At 46.5% G+C, this 13,523-nt stretch overlaps 1 non-coding gene across 1 annotated transcript; it reads left to right on the forward strand.

Annotated features, from left to right (window-relative positions):
- Positions 1-2,268: 2,268 nt before the first annotated feature.
- Positions 2,269-2,375, forward strand: LOC120653036. Its single transcript, XR_005666732.1, has one exon. It is a non-coding gene; the product is annotated as a small nucleolar RNA R71 (small nucleolar RNA).
- The last annotated feature ends 11,148 nt before the right edge of the window (positions 2,376-13,523 follow it).

Genomic DNA, 13,523 nt, shown 5'->3' on the forward strand with positions numbered 1-13,523 from the left:
CTCCAAGGCTTAGGCCTAGCACTTAGAAAATAGGGAGAGAGTGAGGGGTAGTTCGGTGGGGCGCCGGCCTGTCGGCGCTCTTCTCCGGCCTTGTACCTCAACAGATGCTTCCTTCCTTAAGTAAGTATTCATGATCTTCTATGGTAGTTAGTCTTTTGGTAAAGTTAGTTTTATTCTTTATTTGCTTGCGAGATCATCGTCTGTCCTCGTGACGGGTGCTCTAGTCTGATGGCTCGAGTCGTGGACGGAGTCGGGGCTAGAGTAGTAATCGGTAGCGTAGACGTGGTGTCTATGCTAGAGGTTACCATTGTTTGCATACCTTCTCCACGGTCTGTTGGGGTAGGCGGCAGGTGGTGACAGCCCTGTCTGTCCCTTGTAGTCCCCCACATGAGGGTTGGGTGTAGAGCTAATAGCCGGATACTCTTGGCAGACCAGGAGTAAGCCGGTGCCCGAAGTAAGCAAGTAGAGGTAGAACCTATCTTACTAGAACTCTAAGCTATAGGAATCCTCTCTATCCTTGCCTACCTACCTCTTGTTTGTCCTTGGTTGAACCTGTTAGAAGGTTAGTACCTCCGTTCCTCGTGGAAATACGATACCCTGAATACTCACGGGTGAAGTGCTACAATGGTATCTCCGTACGCTTGCGGATTATTCTGTGAACGTTAAGAAATACCAACACACTCGACGCCTGCAGGACTCGACTACGAAGAGCTCGGGGGCTGGTCAGACCCGGGGAAGCAGGATTGCTCACGGGCATGTAATATTCTTGAGTAGGGAGTAGTTCATGGGTACGCCCTACCCCATTTTGTATCTACCCGAATAGGAGTAGAACTAGTCGCTGTACTCTGGACCTAGCCGAACTCCTCGGACTAGGATCCTAACAGAACTCGACTAGGGCTTCCCATGTAACCCTGTTCCCCCGGATTATATAAGGGCAAACAGGGACCCCTCTAGAAGGGACATCGAACAACACCTAAGGGAATACAAACCACCACACAGGACATAAGGTATTACGCTCCGGCGGCCTGAACCTATCTAAATCCTTGTGTTCTTTGCACCATCGCGTTCTGATCTCAGCGAGTCCCTACTCATGACCACTCTCCTTGGAATACCCCTCGGAGAACCCGACAGTAAAATACCGACATGGGCGCCCAAGTATGAGCGGGATCCTAAGATCTCCTTCTATATCGAGGACTACTAAGTCCACTAATATGAAGGTATTGCTGACTTTCACCTTAAGATTTCCCACGACTCCTTTAGGATATCTCACGGTAGAGTCCGCTAGCTGAACACACATGGTGGAAGGGGAAAGTGATGGATAGCTTAACTTCTCGAATGTTTCCTTGGGCATGATGTTGACGCTGGCTCCATGGTCACACAGCGTGATCGAATTCACAATCGAAGATTAAGCAATTGATCACTGGAGTTCCAGGATCTTTTCATACTGTAGCTGCTAATTCGCCCCACGCACCACTTCTGGGGCGTGTAAGCTTCTCTGCATGGCTGAGGGGTGTCCTGCTAAGTGGTTCCTTCCACATAGCATTTATGACATTGATGCTCTCTAGAGTTGATTCGGGTTGCCCCGGAATCTTCCCTAATTCAGTAGCAGGGGTAGCAGCAGCTAATTAAACTAATTGAGTTTCGAGCATCTTGTTGAAACTCAGCTGGTTCTTGATAGCAGTGGAGAATCCGTCCATATTGGCATGGATGGTCTCCATAGATTTGTTTGTAGTGGCCAACTTCTTCGCTTGGCCGTAGACAAGATCTCTCATGGTAGGTTAGTTAGGATTGAAAGAATTTGATATGCCATTACCTCCTTGATAGTATGAGCGTGGTTGATTCGACCCCTGAACTCCTTATGGACGAAACCCGTTGTTGTTACCATTGAGATATAATGCTTCTTCTTGGGTTTCCAGGCAATTATCTCCCGAATGTCCAACATTCCCGCAGACCTCACACATCATGTGAGTTTCCATGGCTTGAAGTGTTTGCATTTGAGCTTTATCTTGGGAATAATCCTTGAATTTCTTGAGGAGGAGATCAATCTTCATAGCGAGCATGTCGGCCTCCTTGACGGAGTGCATGCCTCGCTGGCATGGTTGGAGGTGATCATCGCTCCAACCTTGGTTGGACACCATCTTCTCGATTAATGATGTAGCTCTTTCAATGATCAGTGAGAAGAAAGCTCCACCCGCAGCAGCATCCACATGATCATAGGATGATTTCATCAACCCGTTGTAGAAGTTCTGAAGAATGAGTCAATTGTCCATTCCATGGTGCGGACATGCCAAAATGTACTCCTGAAGTCTCTCCCAAACTTTAGGAATTGACTCATTTGATGTCCGCTGGAAATTTGAAATCCGTCCACGAAGAGCATTGGTTTTGCCCGTCGGGAAGAACTTCACCAGGAACGCCTTGGCACATTTGTCCCAAGTGTCCACAGTAGCCTTGTTAGCATAAAACCATTCCTTCGCTCTCCCCAAAAGAGAGAACGGAAACAGACAGAGCCGGATTGCATCTTGAGATACACCCTTGATAACAAAAGTACTGCAGAGTTCCAGGAACTACTGGAGATGAGCGCTGGCATCCTCATTAGCCTTGCCACAGAAAGGGCTGGCCTGCACCATAATAATGAGACCCGTCTTGATCTCGAAATTTTCCCCTCCGGTGTTAACCTCGGGCCCGGTGGGGACCTAGTTAGCAGACAGAGCAGAGTAATCACAGAGTGTCTTCTGGGCCATAGCTTGTGAAGTTGACGACGATGCAATGACTGGTTCGGCTGCCGAGAGTGGTCTTCGAGGTGATATGAGACGAGCTCGAGTCCTCCTCAGAAGTGACTCTGGATCGGAATGAAAGTTTTGCGGCAAGTCGAAACCGGTCATACACTACCCTGTTTTCATATCAACAAAGACAAAAAACAAAGCCAAGTTAGCCTATTTAGCAAGCGAATTCCAATTTCGATTTTGTTTATAACTTTGTCTATTTACTTCAGTCTATGTCTTCCCCGGCAACAGCGCCAAAAATACTTGTTGGCGCCTACCAGCATCACCACCGAAAAAACAGCGATGACGCCTGCAGACGCCAATTTGGGGTGGCAGGTATTTCATGAACCACGAATAAATCCGCAAGCACACGGAATACCGCTGTAGCATTTTACCTGGGAGTATACCGGGGTGTCATTTATATTTCCGCAGGGAAGGCGATGAATGAAGAGATATAGACTAGTTGATGAACTTTATCTAGATTGGATATTCTCTTGCATAAATAGGGGTAAGATATATAACATGGTAGGAGGTAGTGTGACACACACACAACTACCCTCTAGGTAAATAAGAGAAAAAAAGATGATATAGGCCGAGAGCAAGGTAGAAGTTAGAGCTCGAGTGAACTGTGCTAGGCTAGCTATATCTATGTTATCTTATGGTTAGATCGTCAGAGATTAAACTACACAACAGGAAGACCGCTATCGAAGTAACGAGAGAAGCCCGTACACCCCGGCGGCTTTATGCACCTCCTACCCCCCATACCGAATGTGGAGGATTACTAGGGCTCAAACAGGGCTGTCACCACCTGCCGGCTACCTCTATAAATCATGGATATAGTTGACATCCAGCAACTCTTAGCTAATCTAGACACCATGTCTACACTAGTAAGCGATACTCTATTGTACCGCGTGGAGCCCCCACCCTCCGGATGGACAGACATCACACTAGAGCAAACATACAAATACTGGGGCAGTTGATAGAGTTCTAAGGCCGATATGTTAACCATTGCAAGCACAGGGCGATCATGCAATGCAAGCATTGAACAATAATGCAACAAGATCAAGAAGCATATATTCGATAACTCAGAACATACTTCGAGCAAATATCGGTAACCATAGTATAATTCTATTACAAACAACCGAATATTACAACAGAGAGCTAGAGATGAACTCATACCAGAACTCTCGAGCAACTCCAGTGACTCGATGACTCTTAGATTTCTCCTAAACTCCACTAAGCCTAAAGACTATGCAAGATGAACTTGAGAAGAGGTGAGTGAGGGGGGTGTGTGCATGTCCATTCTCTACCCCCTCCCCTTGTATTTATAGTAGGGAGCCACAGGTGAGAAGCTGCCAATCCTCGGTGAACCGCCATTGGGAGCCTATGAGACATCGCCACATGGCTGGATTAAGGCAGTGGGGCCCACGAGCTGGTCGGCCGGCCTGCCAATGGCGCTAACCGCCCCCAATCTTGTCTGCTAGTCATGTCTGGGCATCCTCTGGTCTGAACACTGGGTTCGGCTTGTCTTAAGTGGATTTGGGTTGGTTCTTGGGCTACACTTGGTCTGATGAGCCTGAATCGACGCTCTGATATTTTCTGTGATTTATGTCGGGCCAAATTGTGCTTGTAACCTGCATATTAGCTCAAAAGCACAACTTGCATTTTCTAGAAGGTGAAGTGTGGTTTAGGGACTTTATTGGATAAAGATGCATGTAAGAAATGCAAACTCTCATGATTTTCTGATCAAGTTGACGCCTGGAAATGGTCGTTAGTGAGCGTCAACAATATATTAACCATCGCAATCACAGGGCGATCATACAATGTAAACATCGAATGATAATGCAACCAGATCAAGAAGCATATATCAGATAACTCAGAACATACTTTGAGCATATATCGGTTACCATAGTCTAAATCTATTATATACGACCGAATATTACAAGAGAGAGCTAGAGATGAACCCATACCAGAACTCTCGAGCAACTCCGGTGACTCGATGACTACTAAATTTCTCCTAAGCTCCACTAAGCTTATAGACTACACAAGATGAGCAAGAGAAGAGAGGTGAGTGTGGTGTGTGTGTGTGTGTGTGTGTGTGTGTATTCTAATCTCTACCCCCCTTGTATTTATAGCAGGGAGCCACGACCTCTTCCTTGCAGAACCGACATGGGGAGCCAATGAGATGCTGCCACGTCAAAGGAGTAAGGCGGTGGGGCCCACAGGCCGGTCGGCCGACCAGGGTGGTCGGCCGACCTGCTAGTGGCGCCAACCGCCTCCACTCTTCTTCTGTAGGCTTGTCTGGGCCTCCTCTTGTCTGAACATGGGGGTAGAGCCTGTCTTAAGTGGGTTTGCTTTGGTTCTTGGGCTACACTTGTCCATTTGAGCCTGAATCTGTGCTCTGATATTTTCTGTGATTTTATGTCGGGCCAAAGTGTGCTTGCAACCTGCATATTAGCTCAAAAACACAACTTGCATTTTCTAGAAGGTGAAGTGTGGTTTAGGGACTTTATTGGATAAAGATGCGTGTGAGAAATGTAAACTCTCATGATTTTCTGATCAAGTTGATGCCTGGAAATGGTCATTAGTGAGCGTCAACACCTACCCCTCCGCCAGCGACGACCCGCCCCGGCCCACCGCGCGCCACCGACCCGCATCGCCGTGCCTCCTCCCCGACCACCGCCGCGCCCCGGATCCGCCACCGCCGCCCCCTCAGGTGCCCCGGACCTCCGCGTCTCGAACCTGCCGACGTCGCGGACCAGCCTCCGCCTACGCACCGGACCACCGCACATCGGACCCGCCGACACTGTACCCTCCGGAGCCCCAGACCGTTCTCTGCTCCTACTCCTCCGACCTGGATCCGCTGCCACCACCCCGTCCGGCGCCCCGGACCGCCAAGCCCGGGCTGGGGCTGGGCTGGCCCTCTCACTGACTAGCGGGGCCCAGCGGTCAGCCCCTGTTTAGGGTTTAGGGTTTTCCAAAAATAGTTAATTTAGTTGAATTAAGTATTTTTTTCATTTTTTTCATGAAAGAGTTCGCAATGTCTCCATTCTATATATTGAATGTAAATTGAATGTATATTTCTTATTTATTTTGGAGTATTGAATGTAGCATTTTATATAGTTTTGGAGACCCTGTAATGTTTTATATATAAAATGTATATTTCTAATTTTTTTTGTATTATTAGTTAATTAGAAAATAGAGTGTGAATATGAGTACATGAATTAGTGTCTCCATTATTTATTCATAAAAAGCATGTGTCCTCGATTCGATTATAAGAAAGAGTGTATATTCCAAATGTCAATGTGCATTTGCAGCATTTCTATTCCAAATAAGTGTATATTAAATGTGAATTGTTCATAATCCATGTAGAAGTAGTAGATGGATCCTCCATCGTCATCTTACCCATGAAGGGATGCCGAACTGCAAGACGAGCTTCAACAAATTGCATCCCAGATGGAGTTGGAGACCCAAGTTGACGTCGATGTCCAATCCACGACCGACGAGTCTGAAAGTGGGGACGAGGATGGCCCTAGGGTTGGAAAAGGGGCTTGGGTGGGGGCAGGTGGCAGGATCCGCTCAATCCACACCCATTTCCGCAAAGAGAAAGCCGTTCAATGGAGGCGCTTGATCCGGATTACGAACCGGAACAATGTCAGGTAATGAATACATGATTAATTACAACAAAGCATTCCATTCGTTTTCATATATTGCGCATTAGGACTTGATGAACCGTATTATCCATGTAGGCGTCAACTGGACGGGGTAAGGGCCGACCGGAGTCCCTAGCCCCACAGAGGAAGACAATCAATGCTCGGGACTCGATCCTGCAAGTACAACCTCCATTGAACAAAACAAAAGGAAATGGGGTCAGCGAGGAAGAAACCAATACCCTGAAGGACAATTTACTATTAATGCAATTAGCCCGATAGGAGAGCCCATAGATCCTCCGCAAATTGTACCAAGGTTTCGGAATGCTATCGATGCAATAATAAGAACAAAGATGGTTTTGGATCCAACGATCCCCAGCTGGCCCCTAGTTCCTGAGGGGAGAAAAGAAGCGATGTGACAATTGTTGAGCAGAACTTTTATTGTGCCCAGTGGAACTAGAGAACAAGTAAAGCATTATGCTCTCAAGATGCTCGCTGAAACTTTCCACCAGTGGTAGAGCGAACTGAATACATGGTATGTACAGAAGGGTCGAACGCCATTTGCGGATTATGGGGACATCAATTAAGCACAATGGGAAGAGTTTGTTCAACAGAAGACCACTAAAGAAGCTCTAGCCCAAACCCAGAAGCAAACAGAACTAGCAAAGAATAACATACACAAAGTCCGTCTTGGCCAGGTGGGTACCAAAGGAAGATCGACGGGTGGCGGCATCAAAAAGAGGCGGCAATAGCCGCCGGCCAGCCCGACCCATATGAAGGATTGGACAACCATGGATGGCAGTGGCTTGAAGCAGGGAAGCCAAAGATAGTTGAAGGAAAACCAAAATTTGATTGACCCGAGACCGAAACGGTGGCAAAAAGAATGTTACAACTTGCCGAGCTTCAGAAAAAAGGTCAGTTCAAAGCCAATAGGGAGAAAGATGAGCTCAGTGCGGCCATTAGGTGCAAAGAGTATGGAGGCCATGTTAGAGGTATGTCCTCTAATTGAGCATCAAGGATGCGTTCGAGAAGGACTGATATAAAGAAGAAATTGTTGCTACAGCAGAGAATGCAATGGAAGCAAGGTTGAAGGATTTATTTTTTGCAACACTTGTAGAGCAGCAGCAGTCAGGGCTACTAATCATAAATGTCTCACAAGAGGTGGATACCATAATGAGTAATACTCCCTGCTTGTTGCTCTATCTTGTCGGTAGAGCTGGAAAGACAAAGGAAGTTGCCAAGGCTCAGGAGCATCTGGCTAGGGGGTTTATTTGAGGGAAAACCGATCCCCATCGGATATGCAAGTGTACAAGTTGAGCAACTCTTAAATTCAAGCTATGAGGATAACGAGATAGATTTTCCCACTGCAGATGGAAAGAGTTGCCTTGAAGAATGTGTCGGCACCACCATTCTATGGCATAAATGAGATATCTTATTGGTTGGTCAAGTACCTTTGGCTATTCAGGCCCTGCCATCACCACAACCACGAGAGGCATCACCAGCTGCTCTATTTTCACGAGAGATATCGTCACCTCAGGCTCCGCCATCACCAGCAGCTCTAGTATCACGAGAGCTATCACCACCAGTACAAGAACCACCTCGAACATTACCACGAGAGCTAGATCCGCCATCACCAACACCACGACAGCCATATCCACAGGCCCCCGTATCAACACCACCACGAGAGCCATCCCCACAGGCTCCCATATCACGACCACCACCACGAGAGCCATCTCCATAGGCTTGAGTATCACCAACACCACGAGAGCCATCACCACAGGGCCCGGTATCAGCACGGGCTCCGCCAACAACCCGATCACGAGAGCTTACTCCCCCGGCCCCCGCTTCGATGTCACGATCAGTGCTGCCTCGAATGCTGCGGCCTTACCAAAAGGACAAGGAAGGGTCAGAAATTTTGAATAGATGGCATGCCGCAAACAAGAAGTCTGATGAAATTGTTAAGCAGCTACGTCCAAGGATGATCCAGAAAATTCTAGTGCCAACAGACGGTCGGGCTTTTCTATGCCCCGTACTAACACCAATCACAAAAAGTCTGAGGAACAGTGGTGGTCACCCCTGGTGTGATGAGTGATTGACAACCCTGATCACAAATAGATTAGTGGTCATGATCAAGCAATGAAATTATTGCATTCTTTGGATCGAGGTGTGTGGGGCACAAAAGTTGATGCTATTATTGAATCTGCGGGATATGACACTCTCTCAACCAATGAGCTTTTCTCCAAGTTGAAATCAACTGAGGTAGATATTCAACTCAGAACCAAACATGAGGGTCATGTGAAGGATCCTAACTCCTTGGCCCTTTTAACCGGTTCTAGACAGGCTTCTAATGCTAACTCAAGGTCAAGTGCCTTTGCTTTGTCTGCTTTGCTTTTTGTGACAGAAGAGTAGTTGGAGGAGATCGGAGATGATGAACTCACTCTGTTCGCAAAAAAGATCAAGCAGTTCAGCAACAACCGCGAGGAGAGGTGGAAGAGCAAGAACACTTGCTTTGAGTGTGGTCGGTTGGGTCACTTCGCTGCCGATTGCCCAAGCAAGGAGAAAAGCAAGTACAACTCCCGCAAGTACAAGTTCCCCGACAAAAAGAAGAAAAGCCACAAGAAGGGGGATCACAACAAGAAGAAAAAGTACAAGGAGGAGTACCGCAAGCAGCGTGCCTTCACCGCCACCATGAGCGACCATGACGACTCAACCACCTCCGACGACACCTCCAGCGACTCGAGCTCAAGTGATGAGGAGATCATCGTCAAGCAGAAGAAGAAGGCCACCAAGAACATGTCAGGCCTCTGCCACTTTGCCACCAACAAGAACCCCGACGGCTACTGCTTGATGGCCATGAGCTCTAAGGATGAGAAGACCGACAACAGCGGCGACTCTGAGAATGAGTCTGAGGTGAGAATGTACGATGATCTTGTTCTTGAGGTTGAAGCTCTCAACTATGCTCTAGATAATCGTAACAAGCTCATTAAGGACACCAAAGTTAGGCATGCTCAATTTAAGATTGATTTGGAAAATGCTGCTAAGGAAATTGAGCTGCTTAAGGCTGCTAAGTCTGAACTAGATGATCTAAAATCTTCTCAATTTGAAAATGCTAAGTCTGAAGCTGATGAATGTTCTGATTGTACTGCTCACATGCTAGACTTGGTTTCTTTGCAAACTAAATGTGCTGCTTTGGTAGAAGAAAGAGATGTTGCTAGGGCTTCTTTGGATCAGCTTAAGGCTAGTCATGTTTTGTTGTCTGCTTGTGACACTTGTCCTACTCTCCAGAGTAAGCTTGATGAAGCTCATGCTAAGATCAGAGAATTTGATAAATCGAGTGTTCCAGATTGCAAGTTGTGCTTAGACCGAGTGGATGAGCTGAATGAGTTGCGGGCTATCCAAGCTTTGTTTGAAGAAGAAAATTAATACCTCAGAACAGTCTTGAGTTGGGTGTCCAGCAAGGAACCACAACTAGGCATGCTTTTTAGCGAGTTCAAAAGGCATGATGGTTTTGGGGTTGGGAAAATCATTGAGCATCTGAATCATCATTGGGTTTATGGGCGTGTTGGTGAGAGTGCTGAGAAGAGTGACACACATGCTTCCACCTCCAAGCCTATCCTAATTAAAGATGGAGTGTATATCGAACCATCCCCAAAAGTCCCAAAGAAACCTGTCTGGGTAGAGAAGACAAACCACCTAAAGAACAAGCTTGATACCTTCCTAGACATTGCCCATGAACACTCAAAGCGACAAAGAATGCCTAGACCCACTGTGTGGATCCCGAGTGGCACTACCTCAGATCCCAAGAACTGCCCTCCTTTCAAACCAAAGCCCCAGCCAGTGGGAAAATCAGGAGCCTTCACCTTCCCTAACCCACAGACCAAGAAGCCTGAACCCAAAGTGAACCCACAACCTGAGAGAGTGAGGTTTCACTATAAGCATTATGGGAGAGATGGTCACCTGGCTGAGTTCTGCTACCAGCGTAAGAGAGCTTAGAGACGTGAGCACCAGTGGAGGAACCAGGACATGTACCACCCTAGTCATGGTGTACATGGGCTTGAGTCATTTCCCCCTCCTCGTGGTGTTCATAGAGGTCAACAGGGATACGCTTCAGGTAAGGGAGAACGTGCTAGGCATGATCCAAATCATGGTCAATATGGTTTTAGGGATCAATGATGTAGCTTTGGGTTTGAGAGGTTTGATGGACCACGCTTTTCTCCGCGTGGTGGCCATCAGTCTCAAAGGTACGACGAACCACGTTTACCCTATCGTGGTGATCGTACTCCTCAAATGAGGCGAGAGATGGTTGATATTGCTAACCCGACTGTTGAACAAATGGCTCGACACTGGTTTTCTACGCGTTTTCCTAACCTCAGTGGGAGTCGTTTGCTCGTTCTTTTCCGTATTTTTTGAGCAGGATGGTGGGTTGGAGAACATGTGTTTAATGGTTCTTGGTCTTTTGCTTGATCGAGACTAGATGCTTCTTCACCCTTTTGGATGGTCTCCGAGTGGCTTGTACACTATAGTTGGTGAGTTTTACCTTTGTATACTCTTATGCTCACTTGTGTACTTTTTGCATTCTTTTCTTGTATCATGCTTTCATGGCTTGTTTAGCATGTAGTATATCTGCTTATATGTAACTGCTAGTTGTGTATATACCTTGGTAGGCTAGGCACCTTTTCATGTCAGCTTTTGTTATCCTCTTGTATATCTTATCATGCTGCTTTGTGATATATCTTGGTGGTTTTGTCAATTTTTTCTTGATAGTGTTTTTGTTTCACATGAACTTTGTGCCATGATCCCTATATGCTTCAACGCATTCAAATGGCATGTGGCTCTTTGGTATCATTTGTATAGACTATTTGTGACTAGTTGGCATGTTTGCAAGCCCAAGCTTTATCTATTTAATTGATATCATGTTGCAATGCTTTAATCCCTCATAATTGGTTTTTTGTGACATTGTTTAACATGAGTTGACCTTTAATCTGGTTTTGGGCATGTCATGTCTTCGAGTTGCATTTTGCTCTTTCTTTGAATTTCCCCTTGTATTTGGTTTTGGAGATTTTCATTTGGATTTTGTGATTTCTTTTCTTAGCTTTGTTTTGCTAGATGCCTTTGGCTGAGGGTGAGTTCGGCTTCATTTGCGGGGGAGTTTGGTCTAAGGACTTGAATTGGATTTGGTATTCAACTTTTGATCACTTAATTGGTATCCATTTTGGTCCTTCAATTGGTATCTTTCTTATGGTACTCAATTGGGTCCTTGGATGTTCTTCATTTGCTTTGGAACTTTTTTTTCGGGTTTATTCCAAAGATTTGTTCAACTCCTCATGAGCTTTCTTGACTTCAGCTGAGCCCCGTCTCTTCTAACTTTTTATTGGCATTTTGTAAGGAACATGGCACCATTTATGCAATTTCAAGTGATTTTGGTGATCGAATGACAACACAACACTTGGACTAATATGATTGTTAAGATGACCATTCTCAGGGTTTTAGGTTCAAGTGATGACAAAGAGAAAGAGAAGATAGGCGTAGCAAGGCCCGGAGGGCCGCCCCTACGGGGGTCGAGGGGGAGCCGCCCCTCGCGGGTCTCAGGGCAGCGCCCTGAAAGCTCTTCAGTAAGTAGCACCGGAAGAACCGACACCAAGGGCATCGGTGCATCCGATGGTAGTCGAAAGAACCGACGCTATGGAATTCTGGTGCAGGAGGAAATCGAATCCAAGTCAGCCTATAGACACCGGTTGAACCGACGGTCCAAGAAAGGGCATCGGTGCATTGGGCGTACTGTGTTCCAGACACGATGTCAAGTGCCCAGAAGAAGTTTCTTCAGCACCGGTTCAACCGACGGTGCATCGGAGTATTACGTCGGTGCAATGACGTCAGCGCCCAGGAGAAGATTCTTAAGCACCGGATGAACCGGTGATGCATCGGTACAAAGCATCGGTTCAACCGGTGATCACTGCGTCAGCTGTCAGGAGTTCAATGGCTACTTCGGGTTATTAGTGACCGGAAGAACCGACGCTACCTCAGCCAGAGGCATCGGTTCTTCCGGTGATACGCAGATTTTCTGCTGACCGTTGAAGCAACAGCTACAAGATTTGGTGGCCTATATATATGCCTCACCCCGGCCATTTGAAGATTGCTGGAGTTGCTGGACATCCCACACACACCCAAGAACATCTCCAAGCCATACAAAAGCATCAAGATCATATCCTTAGCCCTTAGCACACCTTGAGAGTGTTGTGTAAAGGATTAGCTCTTAATGAGTGAGATTGCAAGGCCTTGAGCCTTTGTGCTGTGGTTCTCTAGTGAACCAAAACAAGAGCTTGGTGCGCCAGCACCTTGGAGCATGAAGCTCGCCGGCAACGTCATCGACCCTCTGACTTGGTGTGGAGCGGCAATGACACTTTGTGCGGGGGACGTGGAGACCCCCATCCTTTGTGGAGAAGCTCCTTAGTGGAACCCGGGGCCAAGGTGACCGTGATTGTGTTCACGGAAGAGACTTGGTGGCCGAGTAGCAATACTCTTAGTAAGTGCTACAACAACGTGGATGTAGGTGTGCCTTCGTGGCTAACCGAACCACGGGATAAACACGCACATCAAGAGTTTGCTATCTCCTATCCCGCTCTTTAAGCTTCCGCATTTCTTACTAACAATTTGTGTGCCTTTACTTTCATAGAATAGTTTCTTGATAGGAAATGCTATAGGTTGCTAAACTCTTTTGGGATAGGGGTTTCACACTAGAACAACCTAGTTGCACATCTAGATAGTATGTTTTAGTTTAAGTTTTGTGCAAACTAGTTGGAGCCATAGGTCTAAGTTTTTATTAGTGCCTAATTCACCCCCTCCCCCTCTTAGGCTAGAGCACCCGATCGCTTTCACATTTGTATATTTTTGTATACTTGACCTTTTCTTTGTTTCTTAATCATATCCATGCATTGCATTTGTATATCATGCATTAGCTTCATACTGAGCTTCTCATATGTGCCTTGAGTATTTATCTATGCTCCCATGAACTAATGCTTGTGATTGTGGTGTTGGTGCAATGCATTGCTTATGCTCTTGAAGGTATGAGATAGAAAACTTGTAAGCTGAGCTTTTAAACTGAATCTAAATC

This window comes from Panicum virgatum, chromosome 9K (genome assembly GCF_016808335.1).
Source record: "Panicum virgatum strain AP13 chromosome 9K, P.virgatum_v5, whole genome shotgun sequence".
NCBI lineage: Eukaryota > Viridiplantae > Streptophyta > Magnoliopsida > Poales > Poaceae > Panicum > Panicum virgatum.